The 18,537-nt window shown below is 38.2% G+C and overlaps 1 protein-coding gene across 1 annotated transcript in view; it reads right to left on the reverse strand.

Annotated features, from left to right (window-relative positions):
* NOD2 (nucleotide binding oligomerization domain containing 2) overlaps nucleotides 1-11,324 on the reverse strand; it is a 241,511-nt gene extending 230,187 nt beyond the window's left edge. Inside the window, exon 1 of the mRNA XM_053699516.1 lies at nucleotides 11,236-11,324. The gene's annotated coding sequence lies outside the window, so the exon portion shown is untranslated. The remainder of the gene's footprint in view (nucleotides 1-11,235) is intronic.
* Between the last annotated feature and the right edge of the window lie 7,213 nt (nucleotides 11,325-18,537).

Genomic DNA, 18,537 nt, shown 5'->3' on the forward strand with positions numbered 1-18,537 from the left:
ATCACATACATTTAAGAATACATTGTGTACATTAAATGCATAGATAAAGCTGGCCAGCTCACTCAGGTTGATATGATGCAGGTGAATACCTAAATATAGGCTTTTGAGTTATTAGGCAACACCCCTACCAGTGGGTAGCCCTGTGTTCCAACAGGAATCTGCTACCATGGATAATAATGGGGATCCATGCGTAATCACTCATATGGTGCACAAATGAAACTGACAACACCTGTCTCAGAGGGTAACCCAAACGAATTTGAGAGTCTTGTTACCATGAGATAAATATTAGGATCTATGCCAGTTACTTATGTGCTGAACTGTAACAATGTAACAAAGTATTACATGCTTATACATTTACACACTTATATTGAGAAAACAACACCCTGACCAGAGGGTAGCACCAATATTGAAAAAAGGTTCCAGCTACCTTAGTACTAAATAGGGATCTATGTATCTCTAATAGTAGATGTGTAATCACAGCAATAATGGCAATCACTTATATAGTGCAAGCAGTATAGATTACATAAAATATATGTTAATAGGGCTTTCCACATCCACTGTGATTTTGTTTTAAAGCTTAAGTATATTGCTTTAATGCATGTTCCAGACAGTACATTCCATTACAGACTCGTAAGTCCATGAATACTTTACAAATCACTTTTGTGCGCTTGTAGTCCTTCTCCTTTTAAGCTTGGTATAAAATCCGGGTGCGGTGCCTGCTTGCTGCTGTAGTTAGAAGAGCTGTGTGCTGCATCGAGTATCAATCAGGGGCTGGTTCTCAGCTGTGCAAATGACGTCACACGTCAAAAAATATTTGTTTACAGGGCCTGCACCCGAACTAATAATTAAGTGGATTTTTGATACCTTCTCCTTAACAGACTCAGTATATTATATATATATATATATATATATATATATATATATATATATATATATATATATATATAAAGTCAGTAATATACTTTCATTATTTATTTTGCCCCCTTTTCCTTCAATTCCATTCAGAAATTGTTAGCTTTTCAATCAGCTTCATTTCCTCTTGGAAATGGAAGTGCCGAACACTTATATCCCACACAGCGATTAGCTGAACACTTTAGTGACCTATTTAGAAATGTCCCTAATTGTCCACAGCAGAGAAGGTAACCAAAGTTACAACATGGCAGCTCCCATTGTTTTATAGACACTAAAACATTACACTTATTTTGTCAATATTTAAATTTTTAAAATGGCTGTTTTTTTATAGCGCCCATAAACAGGCAAATTTGCCTGTTTGCAGGCACACAATGAATTAGCGCTCCATTTGTAATCTAGCCCTTTAACTTTGCACTGTGTAAAGCATGTTTTTTTTTAATTTGAATGGACAGGTTTTAAAGTTACTTATTTAACTTTTTATAAACGTCTCCTTTGCTGTATTTCTGAGAGTAAAAGGCGCCTCAGCCTTTGGCACTTTTTGAAACAGCGCACTTCAGTCAACAACCCCAGTATCAGTTATTAAATACAGTGGATAGGATGGAAGAAAGCTAAATAAGTAGTTTTTTATGCTGCACTATGTCTATATTTTTTTAGTGTATTTAAATGAACATCCTGGTGTAAAAGTATTCTAATTTAACATTTTATTTTAAACAAATTACCTTTTACTATGTGTTTAAAGAGACATGAAATTACAAATGTTATCCTTTGTTCATACCTAATGAGGCTTAGTTTCAGCAGTGCACTACAAGGAGAGGCATATGTGCATAGCTATTAATCACCAGCTAGATTCCAGCAGTGCATTGATGCTCCTGAGTTGGACTTGACTGATATTTAATTCTATTGGAAAACTTCATATGTTTTGTGTAATTACAAGGGGTTTACTCTCCCTTTAACTATAATGGATAGTAAAAACGTCATGAAGTGTATAAACGCATTTTGAACATTTTCCCCTTTAACAGGCAGTGCCGTGACTTGGGGGACTTTTTCAATCCTTTCAATCATTTCTCTAATGATTATTTTACAGTAAAATCACCATTAAAATCTATTGGGATTTTGTAGCTAGATCAGTTGATACTTATTTAGCTTTATTTTTTCATTTGAAATAGCTGAGTTTGCCTGTTGTATCCCCACCTATACTGAACATTTCAATACTTATTAGTATTCACTATGGAAAAGCTGTGTAAATATAACCAGGAGAATACATTAAACTTGCAGAGATAAAACAAGGGTGCTATGTATATGTGTGTATAAAGAGTGACAATGTAAGGAGAATTGATATCCCTGCAAGCTCAACTCATTTTAATGGGTTGCGGTTTCAAAAGATCAAAACCAACTAGTTCATATTAAAAAATAAACATCAATGAACTATTTCCACTATTTTTTACTCTTCAGCTGGAACCCATTAAGGGGAATCAAGTTTAACAGTACACTGTCCCTTTAATTAGAACTATTTTCCAGTAAAAGTCATTGCTGATTTATTGCGCATGCAGCCCTCTGTTTCTGTTTTACACATTAACGTTTATGATACATTTACTGTTTCTAGAAACAGGTTTCCCATCTAACTCCACCCTCTTCTTGTGTTCAGATCAGGAAGTGTAAGAATAAATTGGCACTGCACACATCTTACTTACTACAGCAATCGTTTGAATTTGCTGGTTCTATACATCAGAAAATAATATCTACTCTTGTCATTAAAAGGGCATGAAAGTAATTAGTATAATTTTGAAAACCTTTTTCATCTGAATTGTGAATGAAAAATACATGTCCCTTTAAGATATTTTTTCCAATCAGCCCCTAAATTGCTCTCATGCTAAAGGCCATACAAATATGGCCTTTAGCATGCCCCGGGCACGTGCACGGGGCAGGAGCGGGTGGGAACCGCTACACTATGGAAAAAAAATGTTGTGATATAATGTGGGAGAGAGGGGGGAGGGAATTGCTATAGAAAAGATCTAAGGGATCTGGGAGGGGGTGGGGGTTGGTCTTTGGGGGGGGAGCTACACTACAGAAAAATCTAAAAAAAAAAAGGGGAGGGTTAGAAGGGGAGGGTTATAAAGCTGTTTGTGGGGGGGGGGAATCAGGGAGGTTGGGGACTAAGGGGTATCCTACACAGTAGAATATTAAAAAAAAAAAAAAAAAAACTTTTATTTTAGTACTGGCAGACTTTCTGCCAGTACTTAAGATGGCAGGGACAATTGTGGGGTGGGGGAGGGAAGAGAGCTGTTTGGGAGGGATCAGGGGGTGTGATGTGTCAGGTGGGAGGCTGATCTCTACACTAAAGCTAAAATTAACAAGCTACCTAATTAACCCCTTCACTGCTAGCCATAATACACGTGTGATGCGCAGCGGCATTTAGCGGCCTTCTAATAACCAAAAAGCAACACCAAAGCCATATATCTCTGCTATTTCTGAACAAAGGGGATCCCAGAGAAGCATTTGTGCCATTATTGCACAAGCTGTTTGTAAGTAATTGCAGTGAGAAACCTAAAGTTTGTGAAAAATTTTGTGAAAAAGTGACCGATTTTTTTTTTTTTGATCGCATTTGGTGGTGAAATGGTGGCATGAAATATACCAAAATGGGCCTAGATCAATACTTTGGATTGTCTTCTATACTACACTAAAGTTAAAATTAACCCTACAAGCTCCCTAATTAACCCCTTCACTGCTGGGCATAATACACGTGTGGTGCACAGCGGCATTTAGCGGCCTTCTAATTACCAAAAAAGCAACGCCAAAGGCATTAATGTCTGCTATTTCTGAAGACAGGGGATCCCAGAGAAGCATTTACAACCATTTGCGCCATAATTGCACAAGCTGTTTGTAAATAATTTCAGTGAGAAACCTAAAATTGTAAAAACATTTACGTTTTTTTTTATTTGATCGCATTTGGCGGTGAAATGGTGGCATGAAATATACCAAAATGGGCCTAGATCAATACTTTGGATTGTCTACTACACTAAAGCTAAAATTAACCCTACAAGCTCCCTAATTAACCCCTTCACTGCTGGGCATAATACACGTGTGGTGGGCAGCAGCATTTCGCAGCCTTCTAATTACCAAAAAGCAACGCCAAAGCCATATATGTCTTCTATTTCTGAACAAAGGGGATCCCAGAGAAGCATTTACAACCATTTGTGCCATAATTGCACAAGCTGTTTGTAAATAATTTCAGTGAGAAACCTAAAATTGTGAAAAATGTAACGTTTTTTTTAATTTGATCGCATTTGGCGGTGAAATGGTGGCATGAAATATACCAAAATGGGCCTAGATCAATACTTTGGATTGTCTACTACACTACACTAAAGCTAAAATTAACCCTACCAGCTCCCTACAAGCTCCCTAATTAACCCCTTCACTGCTGGGCATAATACACATGTGGTGTGCAGCGGCATTTAGCGGCCTTCTAATTACCAAAAAGCAACGCCAAAGCCATATAAGTCTGCTATAATGGCATGTCTGGCACACAGTGTTGGGGCAAGGGTCCATCTGACCACTGATACCTGGTCTGCAAAGCATGGTCAGGGCAGGTATATCACCTACACTGCACACTGTGAAGCGGGCGTAACCCTTACACTACCTGATCGATACAACATCATACCTGATGTTTTAAAGCAAGTTATTCCAAACAATTTAGGAATGTTAGGTGATGTATGCCCTTTATGGATTAAAACCAGACTCTGCATCAACTATGTAATTTTCCATGGGAATTTTGCCATGGATCCCCCTCCGGCATTCCACAGTCCAGGTGTTAGTGCCCTTGAAACAACTTTTCCATCACTATTGTGGCCAGAAAGAGTCCCTGTGGGTTTTAAAATTCGCCTGCCTATTGAAGTCTATGGCGGTTCGCCCATTCGCAAACTTTTGCGGAAGTTCGCGTCCGCCGTTCGCGAACCCAAATTTTTAGGTTTGCGACATCACTACATTATATTATGAATTTAATAAAAAATAAGATATCTTGGGTTTGAATGAAGCACAAATTGATTTTGAAAAGGGATCCTTTTCTATTATGGGCTTTTATAAGAGTCTGATTCATATAAATGATATGGATTGGTGGATAAATGGAGCTTGGATGTTACAGAGAACCTAACTCCTGTGCAAATTGGAGACAGTCTAAAGCTAGTTAAAAAAGCAACACTCTCAATACCTCACAAATGAGGATGTTACACCGAGATTATATAACCCTGCGTAGGATGGCAAAATGGAACCAGGACGGTACTAATAGATGCAATAAATCGCATTTGGCGGTGAAATGGTGGCATGAAATATAACAAAATTGGCCTAGATCAATACTTTGGATTGTCTACTACACTACACTAAAGCTAAAATTAATCCTACAAGCTCCCTAATTAACCCCTTCACTGCTGGGCATAATACACATGTGGTGTGCAGCAGCATTTAGCGGCCTTCTAATTACCAAAAAGCAACGCCAAAGCCATATATGTCTGCTATTGCTGAACAAAGGGGATCCCAGAGAAGCATTTACAACCATTTGTGCCATAATTGCACAAGCTGTTTGTAAATAATTTCAGTGAGAAACCTAAAATTGTGAAAAATTTAACTTTTTTTTTAAATTTGATCGCATTTGGCGGTGTAATGGTGGCATGAAATATACCAAAATGGGCCTAGATCAAATTCACTGTTGGGCATAATACACGTGTGATGCACAGTGGCATTTAGCAGCCTTCTAATTACCAAAAAGCAATGCCAAAGCCATATAAATCTGCTATTTCTGAACAAAGATGATCCCAGAGAAGCATTTACATTAATTTGTGCCATAATTGCACAAGTTGTTTGTAAATAATTTCAGTCAGAAACCTAAAGTTTGTGAAAAAATTTGTGAAAAAGTGAACAATTGTTTTTATTTGATCGCATTTGGCGGTGAAATGGTGGCATGAAATATATCAAAATGGGCCTAGATCAATACTTTGTGATCTCTTCTAAAAACAAATATATACATGTCAAGGAATATTCAGGGATTCCTGAAAGATATCAGTGTCTTAATGTAACTAGCGCTAATTTTGAAAAAAAGTGGTTTGGAAATAGCAAAGTGCTACTTGTATTTATGGCCCTATAACTTGCAAAAAAAGCAAATAACATGTTAACATTGGGTATTTCTAAACTCAGGACAAAATTTAGAAACTATTTAGCATGGGTGTTTTTTGGTGGTTGTAGATGTGTAACAGATTTTGGGGGTCAAAGTTAGAAAAAGTGTGTTTTTTTCCATTTTTTCCTCATATTTTATATTTTTTTTAGCGTAAATTATAAGATATGATGAAAATAATGGTATCTTTAGAAAGTCCATTTAATGGCAAGAAAAACGGTATATAATATGTGTGGGTACAGTAAACGAGTAAGAGGAAAATTACAGCTAAACATAAACACTGCAGAAATGTAAAAATAGCCTTGGTCCCAAACGGACAGAAAATGGAAAAGTGCTCTGGTCACTAAGGGGTTAAACAACTTACCAATGTACTTCTTTTCGCTAATTTGCTTTGCTCTCTTTGTTGAAAAGCATATCTATATGGGCTCAGAAGCTGGGAGCTAGATACTGATTGGTGGCTGAAAATATATGCCTCTTGTGATTGCCTTAACAATATGTTCAGCTAGCTCCCAGTAGTGCATTGCTGCTTCTTCAAGAAAGGATACAAAGAGAATGAAGTAAAATTGATAATAGAAGTAAATTGGAAAGTTGTTTACATATGTATGGTCTATCTGAATGTATGGATTTAATGTCCCTTTAAGTAAAGGAAAATATCTAAAATCAAAGGGACATTAAACTTTATTTTATTATTTAATGTATTGTTTAACATTAACATTGTTTTCCCCTTTTTTAAATGAAGAGTAAAGTCAAAATTAAACATTCATGATTCGGATATAGAATGGAATTTTAAAAACTTTCCGATTCACATCTATGATCAATTTTGCTTAGTTCCCCTGGTATCCTTTGTTAAATAGTCATCTTTAGCAAGCTCAGGAGCATGCTCGTGTCTTTAGCCATCTGGCACTGGCAGCAGTGTTTGCAGCAATATTTATAGCAATATTACACATAGTAGCAAACACCGCTGCCATAGAGTATCTGTAGCATTCTAGGCAGCAAGGTTTGCAACTACATATAACTACTATAAACATTGTTGCAAATATTGCTGCCACTTCGGGCTTACATTCGCAAGCAATCGTTTTATTCACAATTTGTAATACAAATACAACCGAATGTGCACAAAAATCCTCTGTCTATCGAAGAAATTATACGAGCGAAATAGTGATCCACTCGTAATCTAGCCAAAAGTGTTTTTACAGAGAATACTGTAGTATTCATATTTCCAGTATATGTGGTGGTTTCAAGAGGCTAAAGCAGCAATTTCTAATGACAAAATAAAGGGATAGAAGCTGTTTCAAACAATTTGATACAATCCAGCAAGTAAATTGGAACACTGGTAACACATTAACCCCTTAACGACCAAGGACGTACGCCACACATCCTCAAAAAAAATACAGTTAATGACCGAGGACGTCTGGCGTACCTCCTTGGTCTGGAAAGCAGCTGGAAGCGATCCTGCTCGCTTCCAGCTGCTTTCCGGTTATTGCAGGATGCCTCGATATCGAGGCATCCTGCAATAACCCCCCTTGGCCATCCGATGCAGAGAGAGCCACTCTGTGGCCCTCTCTGCACCGGACATCGGTGGCCGGTATCGTTGGTGGGTGGGAGCAAGTCTGGGAGGCGGGTGGGCGGCCATCGATGTGCCGAGTGGAGTGGAGGGGGGCGGGATCGGGGGCGGGAGGGGCGGGAGCGCGCACGGGAGCGCGCGCGCATGCACGGGGGGGGGGGGCGTCGGGCGGCCGCGTGCACGGGGTGGGAGCGGGAGGGAACCGCTACACTACAGAAAACTAAACTTTCAAAAGTAAAAAAATTAAACGTTTTGAAAGCTGTAAATAAACAGCTAAGAGATCTGGAAGGGGTGGGGGGTTGATCTTGGGGGGGGGGGAAGCTACACTACAGAAAAGGGCATTTTTTTTAAAAAAAAAGGGAAATTTTTTCACTAAACTGGGTACTGGCAGACAGCTGCCAGTACCCAAGATGGCGCCCATTAAGGCAGAGGGGGAGGGTTAGAGAGCTGTTTGGTGGGGGATCAGTGAGGCTGGGGGCTAAGGGGGGATCCTACACAGCAGCATATGTAAATATGCTATTTAAAAAAAAAAACACACAAAAAAGCCCATATATAGCTTTTATTTTAGTACTGGCAGAGTTTCTGCCAGTACTTAAGATGGCGGGGACAATTGTGTGGTGGGGGAGGGAAGAGAGCTGTTTGGGAGGGATCAGGGGGTCTCATGTTTCAGGTGGGAGGCTGAGCTCTACACTAAAGCTAAAATTAACCCTGCAAGCTCCCTACAAGCTACATAATTAACCCCTTCACTGCTAGCCATAATACACGTGTGAAATGCAGCGGCATTTGGCGGCCTTCTAATTACCAAAAAGCAACGCCAAAGCCATATATGTCTGCTATTTCTGAACAAAGGGGATCCCAGAGAAGCATTTACAACCATTTGTGCCATAATTGCACAAGCTGTTTGTAAATGATTTCAGTGAGAAACCTAAAATTGTGAAAAATTTAACGTTTTTTTTAATTTGATCACATTTGGCGGTGAAATGGTGGCATGAAATATACCAAAATGGGCCTAGATCAATACTTGGGGTTGTCTACTACACTACACTAAAGCTAAAATTATCCCTAAAAGCTCCCTACATGCTCCATAATTAACCCCTTCACTGCTGGGCATAATACACGTGTAGTGCGCAGTGGCATTTAGCAGCCTTCTAATTACTAAAAAGCAACGCCAAAGCCATATATGTCTGCTATTTCTGAACAAAGGGGATCCCAGAGAAGAATTTACAACCATGTAAGCCATAATTGCACAAGCTGTTTGTAAATAATTTCAGTGAGAAACCAAAAGTTTGTGAAAAAATTAGTAAAAAAGTGAACGATTTTTTGTATTTAAACGCATTTGGCGGTGAAATGGTGGCATGAAATATACCAAAATGGGCCTAGATGAATACTTTGGGTTGTCTACTAAAAAAAAATATATATACATGTCAATGGATATTCAGAGATTCCTGAAAGATATCAGTGTTCTAATGTAACTAGCGCTAATTTTGAAAAATAATGGTTTGGAAATAGCAAAGTGCTACTTGTATTTATGGCCCTATAACTTACAAAAAAAAGCAAAGAACATGTAAACATTGGGTATTTCTAAACTCAGGACAAAATTTAGAAACTATTTAGCATGGGTGTTTTTTGGTGGTTGTAGATGTGTAACAGATTTTGGGGGTCATAGTTAGAAAAAGTGTATTTTTTTCAATTTTTTCCTCATATTTTATAATTTTTTTTATAGTAAATTATAAGATATGATGAAAATAATGGTATCTTTAGAAAGTCCATTTAATGGCGAGAAAAACGGTATATAATATGTGTGGGTACATTAAATGAGTAAGATGAAAATTACAGCTAAACACAAACACTGCAAAAATGTAAAAATAGCCTTGGTCCCAAACGGACAGAAAATGGAAAAGTGCTGTGGTCATTAAGGGGTTAAAGGGACATTAAACACTAAATGCTATATAGAATGATGCATTGAAATAAAAGTCTGAGAATAACATGTAGATTTGTTTTGTTTTTAATGTTTTGTTAGTTGGTTAAATATTGACAAAATAAGTGTAAAGTTTTAGTGCCTTTAAAACAATGGGAGCTGCCATGTTGTGGTTACCTTCTCTGCTGTGACCAATTAGTGTCAGTAATGAATAGGTCACTAGAGTGTGCAGCCAATGGCTGTGTGGAATATAACAGTGTTCTGCACTTCCATTTCTAACAGGAACTGAAAAGCTCACAATTTCAGAATGGAATTACCGTATAAAGGGACAAAATAAATAATGAAAGTATATCGCAAAGTTTTTTTTATTTATACAATTTATCATTTTATATTATTATCTCAAAGTGTTTAATGTCCCTTTAAAGGGGACAACCCTTTTACTGTAGCCTTTCTCTTTAAGATTACTGTTCTTTTTTATTCTGGGAAATGTGGAATATTCTTTATATTCTGGGAAATGTGGAATACCAGGGGTTTGGTAAAGATTTTATTTTTAAAAAAAGACCAGTGTCTTCAGCACATTGGGTATATTCAGTGGTCATTACAAAACTTTGCCCCAATTTCACTCTAGCACCTGCCCCAACCCTACTCTACATATTCACCTGAGTAATTATTTGTTAGTCCTGTGTAAACACAGCTGTGATTTCACTAATATTAATGCACATAGGTCAGGATGTTCATGTAGTTTATAGAGGCAGTAAAATCAGTGTGTGTGTCTGTGTGAATATATATATATATATATATATATATATATATACACATACAGTATATATATATATATATATATATATATATACACACACACATATATATATATAAATAAATATATATACATACACACACATATATACTGTATATATATATATATATATATATGTACACACACATATATATATATATATACACATACATATATACAGTATATATATATATATATATATATATATATACACACACACAGGCAGGGTGTCTAATGCATATTTTAAAAGACACATCCAGGGTGTTGTGAATGCAGTGGTGCACGTAACTGTGCACATTGGCGGATGTGGGTGGAGGTTTGCAGAACCAGGCCCTTGGATGTCATGACATAGACAGTGACAGGAAAGTGACAAAATTAGTGAGAAAATAGTAAACCATAACAGGGGCAGCGTAATAACTAAAATCTTACAGTGTTGCTGCAGTGTTCCCAGCTGTGCTGTGCCCCTAAGGCTCTAATGCAAAAAAAGTTTACCCTTAATAAATGCAGTGGCACAGAAAAGTAGAAGTGTCATTGTTCACATTAATTGTAACAGAGTCATTTACAATGTTGTGCATAAGCAAGGCTTGAGGCTGTATATAGCATGTGGCACAAAAAAACAGGCTTACATGTGTATGCTGGGGCACAGAGGCAAGATTGGCAACGTATATATATATATATGTGGCACAAAGAAGCATTCTGTATATGATGGGACACAGACAAGCAAGCTTTGCATTGTGTATTATATATAGATATATATTGATAGACACAGATAGATGATAGATAGATAGATGTAAGATGGGTATTGTACAATGCTGAGACAGAGGAACAAAGGAAAGCTGACAATACATTATATATTTGCTAGACACGATTTATATTTTACTCACTAGGGATTTCCAGGAAATTCCATGGTTGAACCTTTTCCAAACTAACAATATCCACGAGTCGGACACACATATATTACAAGTGCTTTAGTTCCTGCTGCAGTAGATGCGCACTACTAAAGCACAGAGGAGTTGGATGCTATATTGTAGTTGTATGAGTAGGAGGGGGAGCAAGATAGGGAGGAGTAAAGCAGAGTAGGAGAGCACAAGATGTAAAGGAGGCAGGAGAGCACTGGGAGGGAATAAAAAAAAAAACATTCACCAAATATAGATCAATTGACCACAATATAGAAACTGAAACAGGCACAGCAAACACTGATCCAACTTAAAGGGATATGAAATCCAAAAAAATTCATTCATAATTCAGATAGAGCAGGCAATTTTAAGCAACTTGATATTTTATTCCTATTATCAATTTTTCTTAATTCTTGGTATCTTGATTTGAAAATGCAGGAATGTTAGCATAGGAGCCGGCCCATTTTTGGTTCAACACCTGGGCAGCACTTGCTGATTGGTTGCTAAATGATGGTTTCATATCCTTTTAATTACAGACAATAGGCAGACAGATAGATAGATAGATAGATAGATAGATAGATAATAGCTAGATATGTTATAGATATGATGTGTTTTTTTTATTTTTTTATTTATATTTATTTAACAGAGAAGGTGTTTTACATATTTCAAAAGGTAAACATCTTATCTTCAGCAGATTCTTGATCCATGTAATAAACATAAAAAAAGAAAGAATGATTGCTCAATTAAAACATTTATACATCCCCATAGTGGTTTTTACAATTCTTCCTTAACCATATAGGCTATGTTCTGACGCACCTTCTCTGTACTTTTCCATTATCTCTACCGTCCAAAGTAGTTATGTATATCCTCAACTCAAATCTGTCTCTATCTACTTGTGGGGTTGGGGGGAGGGAAATTTTGTATTTATTTAACAGAGGAGTTTTTACATATTTCAAAAGGTAAACATCTTGTCTTCAGCAGATTCTTGATCAGTGTAATAAACATAACAAAAGAAAAAAACAGTTTCTCAATTACAAAAAAAACAAAAACAAACCCCAATATATTCACAAATGGAAAATTTATACATCCCCATAATGTTTTTTTTACAATTCTTCTTCAACCATATAGACTACGTTCTGGTACACCTTCTCTGTACTTTCCCACTATCTCTACCTTCAAGAATAATTGTATACATCATCAAATCCATCTCTATCTACTGGGGGGGTTAGGAGGGGGGGGCATTCTACTATTCCCTCCCCTCTCCCTCTCAGATCTCAGAATACAAATGTTCACTTCTACTATCGTCCAGACAACTCCACTCTCCCTGAAGTCTGTCTTCTAGTACTAATTCTGAGTGCGCAAACGGTTTTAGTATTTGTTTTTGTACCCCCTTATCAAGTGCCTTTATATATATCTGCCACTTATTGAGAAAGCCCTTCAATCTATTTATCTGATATAACTTAGTATCCCATTGCTCAATCCAAAGCTGTCTCATAATTTTATATTTCAGCAGGGGAATTGTTGGCACGTTCTTGGTGATCCACTGCTCTAATATACACTTCCGTGCCAGGAGAATAATCACCACCATCAGCTTTTGCCCTCCAATGGATTTGTTATCCCATTGAAATAGAGATATCTGCTGCACCACCATCTGAATATCTATCTTAAGCTTTTGTTTAACCCAGTATTGTACTTTACACCAAAAATATTTAACCTTTGGGCATGAATAGAAATTATGTAAAAAGTCTGTATTTTCCCACAAACATTTATTGCATCTATTAGTACCGTCCTGGTTCCATTTTGCCATCCTACTCTGGATTATATAATCTCGGTGTAACATCCTCATTTGTGATTCCCTAAGAGGTATTGAGAGTATTGCTTTTTTAACTAGCTTTAGACTGTCTCCAATTTGCACAGGAGTTAGGTTCTCTGTAACATCCAAGCTCCATTTATCCAAAAATCCATATCATTTATATGAATCAGACTCTTATAAAAGCCCATAATAGAAAAGGATCCCTTTTCAAAATCAATTTGTTCTTCATTAAAACCCAAGATATCTTATTTTTTATAAAATTCATAATATAATGTAGTGATGTCGCGAACCTAAAAATTTGGGTTCGCAAACGGCGGACGCGAACTTCCGCAAAAGTTCGCGAACGGGCGAACCGCGATAGACTTCAATAGGCAGGCAAATTTTAAAACCCACAGGGACTCTTTCTGGCCACAATAGTGATGGAAAAGTTGTTTCAAGGGCACTAACACCTGGACTGTGGCATGCCGGAGGGGGATCCATGGCAAAACTCCCATAGAAAATTACATAGTTGATGCAGAGTCTGGTTTTAATCCATAAAGGGCATAAATCACCTAACATTCCTAAATTGTTTGGAATAACGTACTTTAAAACATCAGGTATGATGTTGTATCGATCAGGTAGTGTAAGGGTTACGCCCGCTTCACTGTGTGCAGTGTAGGTGATATACCTGCCCTGACCATCCTTTGCAGACCAGGTATCAGTGGTCAGATGGACCCTTGCCCCAACACTGTGTGCCAGACATGCCATTATAGCAGACTTATATGGCTTTGGCGTTGCTTTTTGGTAATTAGAAGGCTGCTAAATGCCACTGCGCGCCACACGTGTTTTATGCCCAGCAGTGAAGGGGTGAATTAGGGAGCATGTAGGCAGCTTGTAGAGTTAATTTTATCTTAAGTGTAGTGTAGTAGACAACCCAAAGTATTGATCTAGGCCCATTTTGGTATATTTAATGCCACCATTTCACCGCCAAATGCGATCAATTTAAAAAAAACTTAAATTTTTTCGCAATTTTAGGTTTCTCACTGAAATTATTTACAAACAGCTTGTGCAATTATGGCACAAATGGTTGTAAATGCTTCTCTGGGATCCCCTTTGTTCAGCAATAGCAGACATATATGACTTTGGCGTTGCTTTCTGGTAATTAGAAGGCAGCTAAATGCTGCTGTGCATCACACGTGTATTATGGCTATCAGTGAAGGGGTTAATTAGGTAGTTTGTAGGGAGCTTGCAGGGTTAATGTTAGCTTTAGTGTAGAGATCAGCCTCCCACCTGACACACCAGACCCCCTGATCCCTCCCAAACAGCTCCCTTCCCTCCCCCACCCCACAATTGTCCCCACCATCTTAAGTACTGGCAGAAAGTCTGCCAGTACTAAAATAAAAGGTTTTTACATTTTTTTAATTTTTTAGCATATTTACATATGCTGTGGTGTAGCATCCCCCCTTAGCCTCCAACCTCCCTGATCCCCCCCAAAACAGCTCTCTAACCCTCCCCATCTGCCTTATTGGCGGCTATATTGGGTACTGGCAGCTGTCTGCTATTATTTCACAGTCAAAAAGTGTTGTTGTTTTTTTAAATCTACACTACTGTTATACCAGATATGAGTGGTGGCACTGGGCAAGTGGGCACAGTATACGCTGTGAGCCTGACACACACGCTGGCAGACAGGCAACTGAAATTAGATTACACAGGAAAAAAAAAAGCAGACTGATGTTCTAGCCCTAAAAAACATAATTTATGTAAGAACTTACCTGATAAATTAATTTCTTTCATATTAGCAAGAGTCCATGAGCTAGTGACGTATGGGATATACATTCCTACCAGGAGGGGCAAAGTTTCCCAAACCTCAAAATGCCTATAAATACACCCCTCACCACACCCACAAATCAGTTTAACGAATAGCCAAGAAGTGGGGTGATAAGAAAAAAGTGCGAAAGCATAAAAAATAAGGAATTGGAATAATTGTGCTTTATACAAAAAAATCATAACCACCACAAAAAAGGGTGGGCCTCATGGACTCTTGCTAATATGAAAGAAATGAATTTATCAGGTAAGTTCTTACATAAATTATGTTTTCTTTCATGTAATTAGCAAGAGTCCATGAGCTAGTGACGTATGGGATAATGAATACCCAAGATGTGGATCTTCCACGCAAGAGTCACTAGAGAGGGAGGGATAAAATAAAGACAGCCAATTCCGCTGAAAAATAATCCACACCCAAAACAAAGTTTAAATCTTATAATGAAAAAAACTGAAATTATAAGCAGAAGAATCAAACTGAAACAGCTGCCTGAAGTACTTTTCTACCAAAAACTGCTTCAGAAGAAGAAAACACATCAAAATGGTAGAATTTAGTAAAAGTATGCAAAGAAGACCAAGTTGCTGCTTTGCAAATCTGATCAACCGAAGCTTCATTCTTAAATACCCAAGAAGTAGAGACTGACGTAGTCGAATGAGCTGTAATCCTTTGAGGCGGAGTTCTTCCCGACTCAACATAAGCATGATGAATCAAAGACTTTAACCAAGATGCCAAGGAAATGGCAGAAGCCTTCTGACCTTTCCTAGAACCAGAAAAGATAACAAATAGACTAGAAGTCTTTCGGAAATCTTTAGTAGCTTCAACATAATATTTCAAAGCTCTAACTACATCCAAAGAATGCAACAATCTTTCCTTAGAATTCTTAGGATTAGGACACAATGAAGGAACCACAATTTCTCTACTAATGTTGTTAGAATTCACAACCTTAGGTAAAAATTTAAATGAAGTTCGCAACACCGCCTTATCCTGATGAAAAATCAGAAAAGAAGACTCACAAGAAAGAGCAGATAATTCAGAAACTCTTCTAGCAGAAGAGATGGCCAAAAGAAACAAAACTTTAATATCCAGCGAATGCATAGGTTCAAACGGAGGAGCTTGAAGAGCCCCCAGAACCAAATTCAAACTCCAAGGAGGAGAAATTGACTTAATAACAGGTTTTATACGAACCAAAGCATGTACAAAACAATGAATATCAGGAAGACTAGCAATCTTTCTGTGAAAAAGAATAGAAAGAGCAGAGATTTGTCCTTTCAAGGAACTTGCAGATAAACCTTTATCCAAACCATCCTGAAGAAACTGTAAAATTCTAGGAATTCTAAAAGAATGCCAAGAAAAATGATGAGAAGAACTCCAAGAAATGTAAGTCTTCCAGACTCGATAATATATCTTCCTAGATACAGATTTACGAGCCTGTAACATAGTATTAACTACGGAATCAGAGAAACCTCTATGACTGAGAATCAAGCGTTCAATCTCCATACCTTCAAATTTAAGGATTTGAGATCCTGATGGAAAAAATGACCTTGCGATAGAAGGTCTGGTCTTAACGGAAGAGTCCACGGTTGGCAAGTAGCCATCCGGACAAGATCCGCATACCAAAACCTGTGAGGCCATGCTGGAGCCACCAGCAGAACAAACGAACGCTCCTTTAGAATCTTGGAAATTACTCTTGGAAGAAGAACTAGAGGCGGAAAGATATAGGCAGGATGATACTTCCAAGGAAGTGACAATGCATCCACTGCTTCCGCCTGAGGATCCCTGGATCTGGACAGATACCTGGGAAGCTTCTTGTTTAGATGAGAAGCCATCAGATCTATTTCTGGAAGTCCCCACATTTGAACAATCTGAAGAAATACCTCTGGGTGAAGAGACCATTCACCCGGATGTAACGTTTGGCGACTGAGATAATCCGCTTCCCAATTGTCTATACCTGGGATATGAACCGCAGAAATTAGACAGGAGCTGGATTCCGCCCATACCAGTATTCGAGATACTTCTTTCATAGCCAGAGGACTGTGATTCCCTCCTTGATGATTGACATATGCCACGGTTGTGACATTGTCCGTCTGAAAACAAATGAATGACTCTCTCTTTAGAAGAGGCCACGACTGAAGAGCTCTGAAAATTGCACGGAGTTCCAAAATATTGATTGGTAATCTCGCCTCCTGAGATTCCCAAACCCCTTGTGCTGTCAGAGACCCCCAAACAGCTCCCCAACCTGTCAGACTTGCATCTGTTATGATCACAGTCCAGGTTGGAAGAACAAAAGAAGCCCCCTGAACTAAACGATGGTGGTCTGTCCACCACGTCAGAGAGTGTCGTACAATCGGTTTTAAAGATATTAATTGAGATATCTTAGTATAATCCCTGCACCACTGGTTCAGCATACAGAGCTGAAGAGGTCGCATGTGAAAACGAGCAAAGGGGATCGCGTCCGATGCAGCAGTCATAAGACCTAGAATTTCCATGCATAAGGCTACCGAAGGGAATGATTGAGACTGAAGGTTTCAACAAGCTGAAACCAATTTCAGACGTCTCTTGTCCGTCAAAGACAGAGTCATGGACACTGAATCTATCTGGAAACCTAAAAAGGTTACCCTTGTCTGAGGAATCAACAAACTCTTTGGTAAATTGATCCTCCAACCATGTTCTCGAAGAAACGATACAAGTCGATTCGTATGAGATTCTGCTAAATGTGAAGACTGAGCAAGTACCAAGATTTCATCCAAATAAGGAAATACCACAATACCCTGTTCTCTGATTACAGATAGAAGGGCACCGAGAACCTTTGTAAAAATCCTTAGAGCTGTTGCTAGGCCAAACGGCAGAGCCACAAACTGGTAATGCTTGTCTAGGAAAGAGAATCTCAGAAACTGATAGTGATCTGGATGAATCGGAATATGCAGATATGCATCTTGTAAATCTATTGTGGACATATAATGCCCTTGCTGAACAAAAGGCAGAATAGTCCTTATAGTTACCATTTTGAATGTTGGTATCCTTACATAACGATTCAATATTTTTAAATCCAGAACTGGCCTGAAGGAATTCTCCTTCTTTGGAACAATGAAGATATTTGAGTAAAACCCCAGCCCCTGTTCCAGAACTGGAACTGGCATAATTACTCCAGCTAACTCTAGATCTGAAACACATTTCAGAAATGCTTGAGCCTTCACTGGATTTAATGGGACACGGGAAAGAAAAAATCTTCTTGCAGGAGGCCTTATCTTGAAGCCTATTCTGTACCCTTGTGAAACAATGTTCTGGATCCAAAGATTGTGAATCGAATTGATCCAAATTTCTTTGAAAAATCGTAATCTGCCCCCTACCAGCTGGGCTGGAATGAGGGCCGCACCTTCATGTGGACTTGGGAGCTGGCTTTGGCTTTCTGAAAGGCTTGGATTTATTCCAGACTGGAGATGGTTTCCAAACTGATACCGCTCCTGTAGGGGAAGGATCAGGTTTTTGTTCCTTATTGTGATGAAAGGAACGAAAACAATTAGCAGACCTAAATTTACCTTTAGATTTTTTATCCTGTGGTAAAAAAGTTCCTTTCCCCCCCAGTAACAGTGGAAATAATAGAATCCAACTGAGAACCAAACAATTTATTACCTTGTAAAGAAAGGGAAAGCAAAGTTGACTTAGAAGACATATCAGC

This window comes from Bombina bombina, chromosome 1, assembly GCF_027579735.1.
Source record: "Bombina bombina isolate aBomBom1 chromosome 1, aBomBom1.pri, whole genome shotgun sequence".
NCBI lineage: Eukaryota > Metazoa > Chordata > Amphibia > Anura > Bombinatoridae > Bombina > Bombina bombina.